Below are 11,593 nucleotides of genomic sequence, written 5' to 3' on the forward strand. Positions count from 1 at the left end.
ATCATGGGAGCTGAGCGCCTTAGAGGAAATATTAGCAGTATGTGTGGTCAGATAAGCAGGAAGGCGTGAGTAGGAGCTGCTGCACTGCACAGCCCACTGCTTGCTCCAGCTGCACCTCAAAAAACCTACATGGAGAGGGACCAGGGAGAGAAATCTAAGGAGCTGGTAGCAAATGTTAGAAGACTCAGCTCTGGAAAAGTCCTGCCTGATAACTGGGGAGCCAAGAGACACAGCACTGAGCATGGAGAAGGGCAGGCTGTTCAACCCAGTTGCTCCACAGCCTCCATCATCCCAATCCAGGACCTGCTGGCATCAGTGGATGGACTCCCATCGATTTGGCCAGGACTTGAATTGGGCCCCTTGGGAACCAGGACAAAAGATGAAGTGTCCGACTTTAACTGATGGCCCATCCATCACCGCTGCCCAAACTCCTCTTGACAAGTAGAGGGAAAAACCCACAAATTAAGTGACCATCGCCTGCCTTCTCTTTTCTTGCCCATTGTAAAGGAGAACTTTTGACCTTTCTGCCTCATACATCACAGCTTGGCAGGAGCTGGTCGCTCACCCCAGCTGAACTGTGCCATGCATGTAGCCCCATACAAGAGGTGCCTTTCACGTGCTAAATGATCCTTTCCCTGCTCCTCCTCTGCTCTACTACAACAATGTAGAGAGGGACAATGGCACAGCTCCATGGCAGAAGGAGGAGGCTCTCATTAGGAGCCTCTTGTTAGGGTTGAAAGACTGGCTGGATCATCCCGCTGTCTTTTTCTGCTTGGGACTGATTTCCGGAAGAGTCTGGTGGGAAGCATAAGTCTTATCCTGAAGGCTTTTTACCCTCCAAGCAAGCTCACCAGCAGCAAACTCACAGAGCGTGGTCAGGATGCTGCCAGTGGGACTGCAGGATAATAAAAGGCTGCTTGGGGCTGGGGATTGCACAGGGAGTCAGCAGCGTCCTGAGGACAGGGTGGGAATATGGAGAACTCTCCAAGGACTTGAGGCAGGCTTTGAAACCCTTAAGCTTGCCCTGCATTAGTGGGGTCAACTGCACCCCAGGCAGTGTGGCTGGGATAGGCCCCCTGCAAAGCCCCACAGAGGCACAAAGGATGGTAATGCCTGTGAAACATTGTCTGGGCTGTGGAGACACTGAGTGCCTTTGGGATGTGTACATGGAAGCACAGCTCCCTGGGGAAAAACGAGCTCTTCCTCCAGAAGTGTCCATGTCTAAGAGAACACTCCTCTGCCATTAACTGAAGGAGGCAGCGTGGTGGCTTTGAAAGCCTCTGAAACAGATATGATGGCACAGGGAGCTGGTAATTACCAGGGAAAGTGAAAATATGCAGCCATCTGACTGCAAAATCGGGATTTTCCTGTACAATCTTTCCCTCAGCTCTACACCAATGTACTGGCCAAAGGCAGGGCTTCTTGTACCAGGCACATGCTCCATTGCCCCACCAAGAGCAGATGTTGTGCAGAGGCTGCCAGTCACATGCAGTTATTATGCAGAGAAAGCCTTGCCTGGTTTGAATTCAGGGATGTGCTGCTGGAGGAAATAAAAAACATTACAAATCCCACAGATTTAACACAACAATGTATTTGCTGCTGTACATCTCATGATGCTTTGGTGTGGTCCAGAGGCTGTCTCACAGACCAGGAGACAAACCTGAGAGAAGAAAATGCTGCAGGTGATGCTGAAAAGGCATTTTTAAGCTTTGCCACGGAGTGCATGTTGCAGTCCACATTCCCACCTTGGAATCTGGAGCTCCTGACAACTCCTTGCTCTCAAAAAGGTCACAGTCAATCATCTCTCAGTGACAGAAAAAATAATCCACCACCAAAGTCTGGATGTAAGCAGAAATTTGGGGCCATTTCTTGACAGTTTTCCCAACTGGGTGGCACTGGGTTATGTTGCAAATGTGGGGTTTCTGCTCCCCAAGTGAAAACCTCTGCCAGATTTGTGCACGCATTTATTTAGTGTTTTGGGGCAAGTCCTGCTGTCAGTGCCCATTTCCTCACGTTTTCCAGGGGACAGCATCCTTGCCATGTCCTGGGAATATTTGGGAGGCATTTCATCCCTGCTACAGGGGTGGTGATAATAGTGCATAAGATGTGAAGATCTCAGGTCATCTCCAAACTGCTCTTCACCCCTTGAGCCAGGTTTTTATGGTGGCAACTGGAGGCAAATGTTGCTTAAAAGACAGTGTTTATCACACTACAGACCAATGAAACAGTGCCAAAAATTAATCCACTTGATGGCCCTTTTCCTTAAAATCATTCTGCATTGTGCCTTGGCTTGCTCTGTACCTGTGAATTTGGGAACCAAACCTGAAAACCCAAAGAAGGCAAAATAATGGAAACTGAAAAGCATAGCTCAATATTTTTAAAATCCTGAACTTTTATAACAGTTTTTGAGCTAATTGGAGCTTCAATCATGACCTTGCACACAGAGAGAATGATCAGATCAGCACTCATGACCTTCTCTACAGGTGCAGAGAGTTGTTTCCATGCTCTACAAAATTATTTAGGTTGGAAAAGTCCTTTAAGATCGTTGAGTCCAACCATTCCCCCAGCACTGCCAAGCCCACCACTAAAATATGCCAAGTGCCACATCCACACACCTTTTAAATCCCTCCAGGGATGGTGACTCCACCACTGCCCTGGAAAGCCTGTGCCAGTGCTTGACAACCCATTTCATGAAGAAATTTTTCATAATATCCAATCTAAACCTTCCTGCTCTGTGCTTTTCCAAAACAAACACTTCCAGCATCAGTTTGGGCTAAAGGCAGTGAGGAAAGGAAAAGCACCACTGAGCACGGTGAGGAAATTCAAGATTGTGGGGTAGACACCCATCCTTAATCTGGGAGTGACTCACACAGCAAAAGCTGGTGTCTGTGCAGTGCTTTTTGCAGGCACATCCACTGAAGCTAACAGAGAAGATAATAAACAAAGAAATCCCAAATCCAGTTGCTGACAAAGAGATATTAAAACCATTTTGGTCTCAGTCATACATTAAATTAATGGAACACTTGTACCAGGCATCTCGACTGGTCAGTGTCAAATTCTTAGTTAATGGCTGTAGGGAAGAGTATCAGAAATTATTAAGAAAAGTGGTAAGAAAACAAATTGCCTGTAATGACACTTTGGTTAAACAGAACCTGGGGACACATTTCCTTCCTGGAAAAGCAGACCAGAACAGGCTGACAAACGCCCTCATTTCCAAGATGTTCCAAACCCCTTGAGAGACCCAGCTCGTTGTTTGACAGCTCAGGTGATGGTGGGTTTGAAGGTGTGACCCTGTGGGAACACAGCTTCCAGGCTGAAGATAGAAGAGCCAAGCTTACAGCTGAACAGCAAAGTTTGTGTAAGCATTCAATGCCCTCTTCAGAGGGGCCATGTCATCCTTCTGTTTGATAAATGTGGAGTGTTACTCTCCAAATGAAACCCTTTTTCAAATCCGGGGCTGCTGGGCTGAGCTCATACCAATCACTCTCTAGCAGAAGTGTGAGCAGTCTACATGGATCCAGAAGGGGCAAATTCCTGGTCTGCAGCAGATCTGTGTCCTGAAAACTGATACAGTCCTGAATAAAGAAAAGGAAAAGCAGAAAAAAGGTTTGGTTAAAGATGAAGGCATCTGAAAAAGCTGAGAGCTTGAGGCAAGCAGGAGAAAAATGTTTGTCACTGTAGGCAGAAAACTGTAGAATGGTAGAGTGGTTTGGGTTGGTCCTTAAAAATCGTCTTGTTCTACCCCCTGCCAAGGGCAGGGACACCTTCCACTACCCCAGGGTGCTCCAAGCTGTCCAACCCGTCCTGGAACACTTCCAGGGATGGGGCAGCCACAGCTTCTGTGGGCACCCTGTGCCAGGGCCTCACCACCCTCACAGCCAAGAATTTCCTCCTTAAAGACAACATTGAGCAAAGAAATGGCTGATGCCATCCCCAAAGCTTCATGTAAGCAACTGCTTCCATCACCTTCTAGTGAGGGACATGGGGCTGAGAAAGAAAATCAAACAGTGGTGACACCAGTGCTGGTGTGCAGGGGCAGCAGAGTTATTCCCACTGCGGGGAGTTTGGCCCTCGGTTCTTACAAGGGGGAAAGAATAATTATTTTTATGGGCTCAGAAAGATGCATAAAAATTTTCACAAGCCTAAAAAAGGAATTTTTCAAGGAGCTTTGTGTGTGTCTCTGGACATGTCATTTCTGCAAGGAAACACAAATATTAAAAAAGACCCTGCATTGCTGCATTCAGGTCCCTCTTTTGGAGCAGCCAGGGGTTAGGTGTCACCAGCAGCTCCCCGCCAGCATCAAGAGAAGCAGCTCCCAACATTGATTTTTGAAAGCCTGGAAGGTATTTGATACCTTGTCCAACGCTCTCCCCCTGGCCCCCACGCTCCTTGAAAGAGAAACATCTGTTCCCCTGGGACTTTCACTCCATGTCATATGGCCACCACTAAGTGCCTGTCCCCAGGCACAGCGAGGGTCCTGCCGCTGATAAAAAGGAGGAGGGGGCTGGGAGCCCAGCTGGGGGCAGAGAGCCCTCCTGACCACAGGGAACAGAGATGAAAGGAGTGTGTATTTTCCCAGGTGATTCCAATAGCATCTCAAAGCCTCGGCTTTCTCACTCTGGCTTTAGCCCCAAAACAAACAAACTGGTGCCAATTTGAATAAGCCAAGGCCTGACTGATTTGAGCCTCTTGTTGTGTTTTCACAGTCAGCAACTGACTGGAATTCAAAGGGGAAGGAAAAAGAAAATAATAAGAGCAGAATGATAAGATTCCCCAACCCTTTCTGGTTAAAATCCCAGCCAGGCTTTGCAAAAAATGGGCCCAGGGAAGACAGGGTTGTTCCAGCACAAGAATATCAAAGCTAAAAATGAGGGGAGCTGTCCCAGCAGGGGTCAGTGAGATAGCAGCTTGCTTTCTCTTAACTCCTGCTGCACCAGATAAGGGCTCATTTTTGGGTCATGGAGACCCCTGGGGCTGGAGCATCATCCATCAGCCCACCAAAGCCAACAGCACTGCTTCCAGGGCTCTAGGACAAGCCTCAAATGCCTCAGGTCAGGCAGGTCTTCCCACCAGAGCACACTGGATCTGTGTTGGTAATTCTTCTGGTCACTCAGCAGGTGCTGGGTGTTTTCAGGATTGTGGATACTGAGAGAAAAAAAGGGGCATGGGGAAACATGTTCTGCCATTCCCAGCTGAAGGTAGAGATCATATTGGGGTGTGATTGCTTCAGGAATCATAGAACCATAGAGCCACTGAGGTTGGAAAAGACCCCTAGGATCACTGGGTCCAACCATCATCTGGCATCACCACTAAACCATGTCCACGAGTGCCACATCCACACATTTTTTTTTAATGTTTCCAGGTATGATGGTTCCACCACTTCCCTGGGCAGCCTCTTGCAATGCCTGATCACCCTTTCAGCGAAGAAAGGAGATGCTCCCCATACAGCCCCAGTCTTTTCCCATTTCACGTACAATGGAATCCAGCAGCGTCCCCATCCTGCTGCACAGCTTGGACATGAAGTGTTTCTGTTTCAGACCCAAGGAAAGGATCACATGCTCAGAAACTTCCCTTCCACTCCCCCGTCGTGCTGTTACAGGATCTGAGCAAAAAAAAAAAGGGATTCTCTAGCAAATGTTTCTTCTATCACAACCTTCAGGAATAGGAGCAAAGCGGGATTAAGCAGGGGAGAGAGGCCACATGCTGCCCAGGGCTCATGCATTCCAGGCTGGGTTCTGGGGGGCAGCAGTGCCCTGACACCCCCCAGGTGTCTGCCAGAGAGGAGAGGAGACCTCTGAGGCCACCAGAGACAGACAGACAGACAGGGAAGGGACAAGGAGCTGCAGAGCAGAGAGACAAGCTGTCAGGCAGTTAACAAGGAGGTGAAGACTTGATGAACAACAAGCAAAAGGCTCGGGCTCCGCGCTGATCGGAAATGCCTGGCAGGCAGCAGGGGAAGGGTGTTGGAGCAGGGACAGGCTGGCAAGACGAGGATATAATTAACAGGGTATCAGTTCCCCTAATAAGAGCATGCTGGGCTAGCAGCACGTTGGCTCCTTGCTGACCTGCATAAGCTTCGTGGGCTCTTTGAAGTCGGCTCCTGCCGAGGCTGGGACACACACAAAGGCACCCACCGTGCTGGCTGCGGGGCCGGGGGGATTACCAGGAGCTGTGATTAGTCCCTGGAAAGCCCTGCGTGTGTTTTGGCTGATGCCAGCCACTCTGACGGAGTGTAAAGAAGGGGACCCTCTGGGCAAATGCGATCTTACCGTCCCCTGCCCTGGCTGCAAAGGGAATCAGCCTCAGCTGAGACTGGGAATTCTGCTCGTGTCCTTGCCAGGCGCTGTCTTTCCTCATCAGATCCAGTTTTGTCAGGGAGAGGGATTCAGTGCGTATCTTAAATCTCTGAATCCTGGAGTTACAGGAATTGTTAAGAGAAGTATATTGTCGGAAAGAAAATCAGAAAACCTAAACTAAATCTATCTCGGAAGTCTAAAACCAAAGGGGAGTGAAAAGGTTCCATATTAATCAAATCTGATGCGACTCTTAAGCTCACCTTTGCTTTTCTGGGATGCCGCAGGGCTGCCATCCCACCTCAGGACTGGCACTGCAGGTGTCCACATGGCCATGCAGCCTCTGACTATTCCCACCGTGGCTGCATCCAGCTCCACTGACTGCGAATTCAAATCTTGCAGCCGTATGAAGCCTTTGCAGGGATGTCTGAGAATCCCCCAGTTCTGCTATAGGTAGGAAAGAGAGAAGGGCATTAAACCTGTGCTCTCACAGGCAGGGCTGCTTCAGCTGAGTTCCCATCCTCTGCTCGGTGCAGGGTGCCTGGGAATGGATGTGGTTTAGGGGGAAAGACTCATTTAGTAGGGAAAAAAAAGAAAAAAAGAGAGGTTTCATCACCTGGATGATCTCCGCAATCCACTAGAACAACAAAGAAAAAGGCAGAAGTGAGCAGTTGGAGAGACGAAAGACGGTCTTTAAGAGAGTTTTAATAGAGTCGTGAAACCACAGCCTAAGGGGACGTGTCCCTCCATCGCGATTCATTGCCCATCAGGAGCAGGGACATTTCTCCCGCTCAGCGCTAGCCGAGGGAGGAGGTTTCTGACGGGTCCTTGCGAGGCAGCCTGTCCGCAGTGCCCCCGTCAGTCTGTGCAGAGGCAGCGGGGGACCAGGGACACATGCCACCCACAGCAGAGCAGCGTGTTTTGGATCACGCCCTATTAAAGGATCAGCAGTAAACCTCAGAAAACAATTAAAAAATGACAGTGACAGATGAGTTCATTCTACTGCGTCTGGAAACACTGCTTGCCCTTTCCAAGGCCAACCTCTGCCCTGGGGACCAGGACTCCAGTTTGAAACTTCCAGGGGGGAGCCCCCGCTCCTGCCGGTGGGATCCTGTTGTGCTCCCTTGTGCGTTCTACAAACCCTGCTTGGGGCTGCAAGCCTGTGTTTGGGAAAAAGGCCTGGGCTTCCAGCACAGGGCAGACATACTTGCTTTGACTTTATTAAAAGGGAACACAAATATGTCTGCAAATGTAGCCATCTAGGAAAGGATCCACTTTTGTTTCCTAAAAATTAGCATCCTCCAGTCTAATAGCAAGCATTATTCCGCGTTTTGAGCCAGCCCGGATCTAATCATTGACAACAAAATAATTCATCTCCCTTGCTCTGCCCAGTAATTACTCCCAATATGTCATTTCAGTGTCAAACTTCCCAGAGTCATTACCCTCCCCAGCATCAGACTCCTCGGCGACGTGCAGGGTAGCCTGAGCCAGAGACTCCTGCCACAGTCAGCAAACGAGCATGTTTTACATTAGGCACATTAGGGGGAACAGCCTATTGCAGGGAATATTAAATTAAAGGAAAGCAGCAAGGAGAAGGATTCAACCCTGGTTATATGCAGAGGAACACAAGACCAGCCCTAGATTTACAGCATGTGGAGCACATTGTAATTTCTTTGGTCTATTTGTGCTCTCTAAATTTACAGACACACTTGTGTTAAATAACTCCAAGGACAGATGGCAAATTCACTCTTATGTTACCCTCTCTGCATCTCAGGACAGTCACGTTATACCATAAAGTCCTTATTCCACAACTCCAAAAAGGGAAAACCTCTGTGGTCCAACACCAGAGCTCAAATGAGGAGCACAGCCTTGCTGAAGAAGTGTTTGAGTATGTGTGTGTGTGTGTAGGTGTTACCTGACACGCCTGCCAGTGCAGCAGCCCAGGGCTGGGACGTTTCTTGCCTATGGCACGGCACCAGTGTTGCAAAATTTGTGCTCAGACCCCAATAAATCAGCAAACCTGTCCCATCTGCTCACCTGGGCAGACTCCAGCTGCACCACAGCCACTCACCTTCCCCAGGTATTCCCCCTCAATCCTTGAAGACCTTTCACAAGGAGGGACACATACTTTTTCCTCTGCTCCAGGCCTTTCCCACCTCCTGTCAGCCTACAGCAGCTGGGAAAAATATGGGATTCTCCATGAGGATTTACTAACACCAATACAAAATGCAAACCCATGTGTGGTTCTGCGTCAATGGTTTGCCACATAGGATGGCTCAGCCACCAGCAGTGAAATCTCTCATGGTTTGTGGGGCCAGACCCCTCACAAAGCAAGCCTAAAAAACCTGAACTCCTTGAAACACTAGGAAAAATGGGGAGAGAAAGATTTTCGGGGTGATGCAAAACTGAGACCATGGAAAGAGTGGAGATAGCTACAAGAACAACCTGGGTGAGAGGTACTGCTTACCGTGTGTGGTGTGTGAGTTCACAGGTGAAAACTTCCACGTGCTGTCCCTGGCATCCATGGTGCATATGAGCAGTTGGGAATAAAGGGGGCAGCACTTGGATCCTCCAAGAGCATGGTGAAGAGATGTGCCCTGTGTCCAAGTGCTTGTAGTAATCACACACTCCCAAGCATCCCCTGCCTGCAAAGTGAAATGAATTCATAACAGCAGCTGAAATTTACTATTAATTATTATCAACAAATGTGATTTACTTGTGGGGAGTGAAACATGCCATTACCATCTCTCAGAGGAAGGGTGGTGGCTGAGGAAGGCACAGCAGTACAGCAGCATCTGAGCAGGTGCCCATTCCCTCCATGCAGCCTCTCCCCAGCAGATGTTAACATTGCTGTCCCCATTGTGGCAGATGATATCTTTGTATGGACACTTTGCACCACATCTGTTTTAAAAACATAATCCAGGGTGTACCAGAGGCCACATAGTTCTCTGTTGAATCCAAGGCACAGAAGATGAGGTCTAGGAAAGCCCTGCACAAGCACTGTGAGTTGCATATTCATGGAGTAACAAGAGATCAGAATTACTCAGCTGGAGCTTGTCCGGAGCCGAGGTGGACCCGGAGTTGCAGCAGCTGGGTTGAAATAGTTAGGGAACTATAGGCTCAGCAATGCTGGACAGGGTGGTTGGGCTCCTTGTGAAGATAGAGGTCAGAAGGAAACTTCAGATCCTCCTCCAGATCCAGATTTTTCTGCAACTTGAGCATGCTTAGATCTGAAGGTCTGGCTTGGCCTTTTCCCTGCTGCTAACAGCATTCCGTGTGAGCTGTGCAGCGTGCCGGAGAGTGCTAATGCCTTGCAGACCTGGGTTGTGTCATTCCCCAGTGTTATTTATACAGAACTATTTAAAAACACAGGGTAAAACTTGTAGCAGTGTCTACGTGGAAGGTTCACTTCATCTAATTTTATCCACCTACAAGCTGCGTGCCTTGAACCGACACCCCACTTGGACACAGCTGGAGTCTTCAAGGCTGCTTCACAAAGGGCAGAGAAAAGCCTCTCCAGCAGGTCATGTGTCAATCCTAACCTAGATACACATCCTGGGAAGAGAAAAATCACCTTCTGGCCGTGTGTCCTTCTGCCCCAGCCCCACAGCCAGCTCTGAGCAGTTGCTGCAGCTAAAGGCGTGACTGTATCTGGGTAGATCGGGTAGGATGAATCGTGTTGGTGTGACTAAAGGACCTGATCCCCATTTTCACTAGTGGCTTAGGCGGCCCTAGCCAGGTTGTTAGAGCTGTCAGGGACCTAAAAATACCGATAATGATTTGCAGGCTGTTACAGTAAGAGATGCCAGGCTGTTACAGTAAGGGATGCCAGGCAGTTCAGCAGAATTTGGGCTCATTAGTCACGTAACTGCCTGCTTGCTTTCAAAGAAGTTTCTTGCCCCGCTGTCCCAAATGTCTTGCACACAGCCTGCACGCAGCTCCTGAGGCAGAATGTTGGTCTAGCTTGTCTGAGCAACTGGGAACACATCATCCCCCAGTTCTGGACTCTGAACAGTGCCATGATACCAAGAACAGGAGAGAAAGAACAAGCCCAACAAATGCCAATGAAGACCAGTGCAAACTGGATATTAGGAAAAATTTCTTTACTGAAAGGATGGTGAAGCACTGGAACAGCCTGTCCAGGAAATTGTGGAAAAACTCTTCCTGAAGTGTTCAAAAAATGTGTAGATGTGGTTCTTTGGAACATGGTTTAGTGGTGGACCTGGCAGTGTTGGGTTAATGGTTGGACTCAATGATCTTAAAGGTATTTTCCAATCTTAATGATTCCATTATTCTCTTCTAAATCACATCTTCCCTTCTCTGTAGACATCTGAGGAACTTCAGGCTTGTCTGGACTCTGTCTCCTGATCTGTCTTCTCTTCTTCATGTCTGCTCCAGCAGGAGTGCAGGAGATACACCTCACTCCACTTCGTGCCCTTCTAAGAAGAAGAAACTGGGCTAAATCCAAGCAGATCATGGGGAAAGCTGACAAGAAGCTTTCATGAAGTTCCTCACCCTCTACAGGATGAACAGCAGTGTCATTGGCAGAAAAGAGCCAAAAGTGCAGTGGAGACAGCAAACCAGGTAACAGCTCTTGATACCTGTCCTCTTTAGCATCAGAGGCCACGTGCTCTGAGGCAGATCCTCTGGGATCTGGGAACAGCTCTGGGATTATGCTGAGAGTGTCTCCTTAGACCTCCAGTGCTGGCAGACAAACCCAGCCCACCTGATGCAGCAGCAAAGTGTCCTCTCTCCGCCTGTGTTTCTGCTGCACGAGCCAGTGTGGCTGTGTGGAATCCAAGGTGGCCTGACAGTAGTTTCATCTGTCAGCAAAATCCTAAGGAAGAAAAAAAAAAAGGAAAATAAGAAAAGAAGCTGTAGGGGGAGCAAGCATAGCAACAAGTAGGATAATCAGCTGCAGCTGAAAGCAGGGAGGGTATCTGTTTATTCCCCTGGTTTACCCACTGCATCTCAGAGCTTTCCACTTTGCAACTCCCATCCCAATGCTTGGAGAGTAAAAAAAATACTCCCAGAAACGAACTGCAAGAATTAGTCACTGCCAAATGTTCTTTTTGTCTGTTGGCTCTTCTCAGTAACCCCAGCAAAGCTGAAACTGTCTTTATTAAGATAATTGCTTTGCCGTAGACAATTTAATCTGTTGTCTGTAACATGAAGAATGACTGAAGGAGCTGAATCTGCTCTGTGCCACATCCTTGTGCCAGGGTGGGAGCCCGAGGCGCTCACTAAATGCCAAGAGTGAGCCCTCCCTGCTGTTGGGCTGCCCAAAAAAGGCTGAGGAC

The 11,593-nt window shown here is 48.7% G+C and overlaps 1 long non-coding RNA gene across 1 annotated transcript; it reads right to left on the reverse strand.

Moving 5' to 3' along the window:
- Positions 1–3,115: 3,115 nt before the first annotated feature.
- On the reverse strand, positions 3,116–9,931 carry LOC138110922 (uncharacterized). Its single transcript, XR_011151155.1, has 5 exons — positions 9,036–9,931; positions 8,761–8,938; positions 6,557–6,740; positions 5,475–5,602; positions 3,116–3,575 (listed from the first exon to the last, which is right to left on the reverse strand). It is a non-coding gene; the product is annotated as an uncharacterized lncRNA (long non-coding RNA).
- Between the last annotated feature and the right edge of the window lie 1,662 nt (positions 9,932–11,593).

Source organism: Aphelocoma coerulescens, chromosome 5, assembly GCF_041296385.1.
Source record: "Aphelocoma coerulescens isolate FSJ_1873_10779 chromosome 5, UR_Acoe_1.0, whole genome shotgun sequence".
Lineage (NCBI taxonomy): Eukaryota > Metazoa > Chordata > Aves > Passeriformes > Corvidae > Aphelocoma > Aphelocoma coerulescens.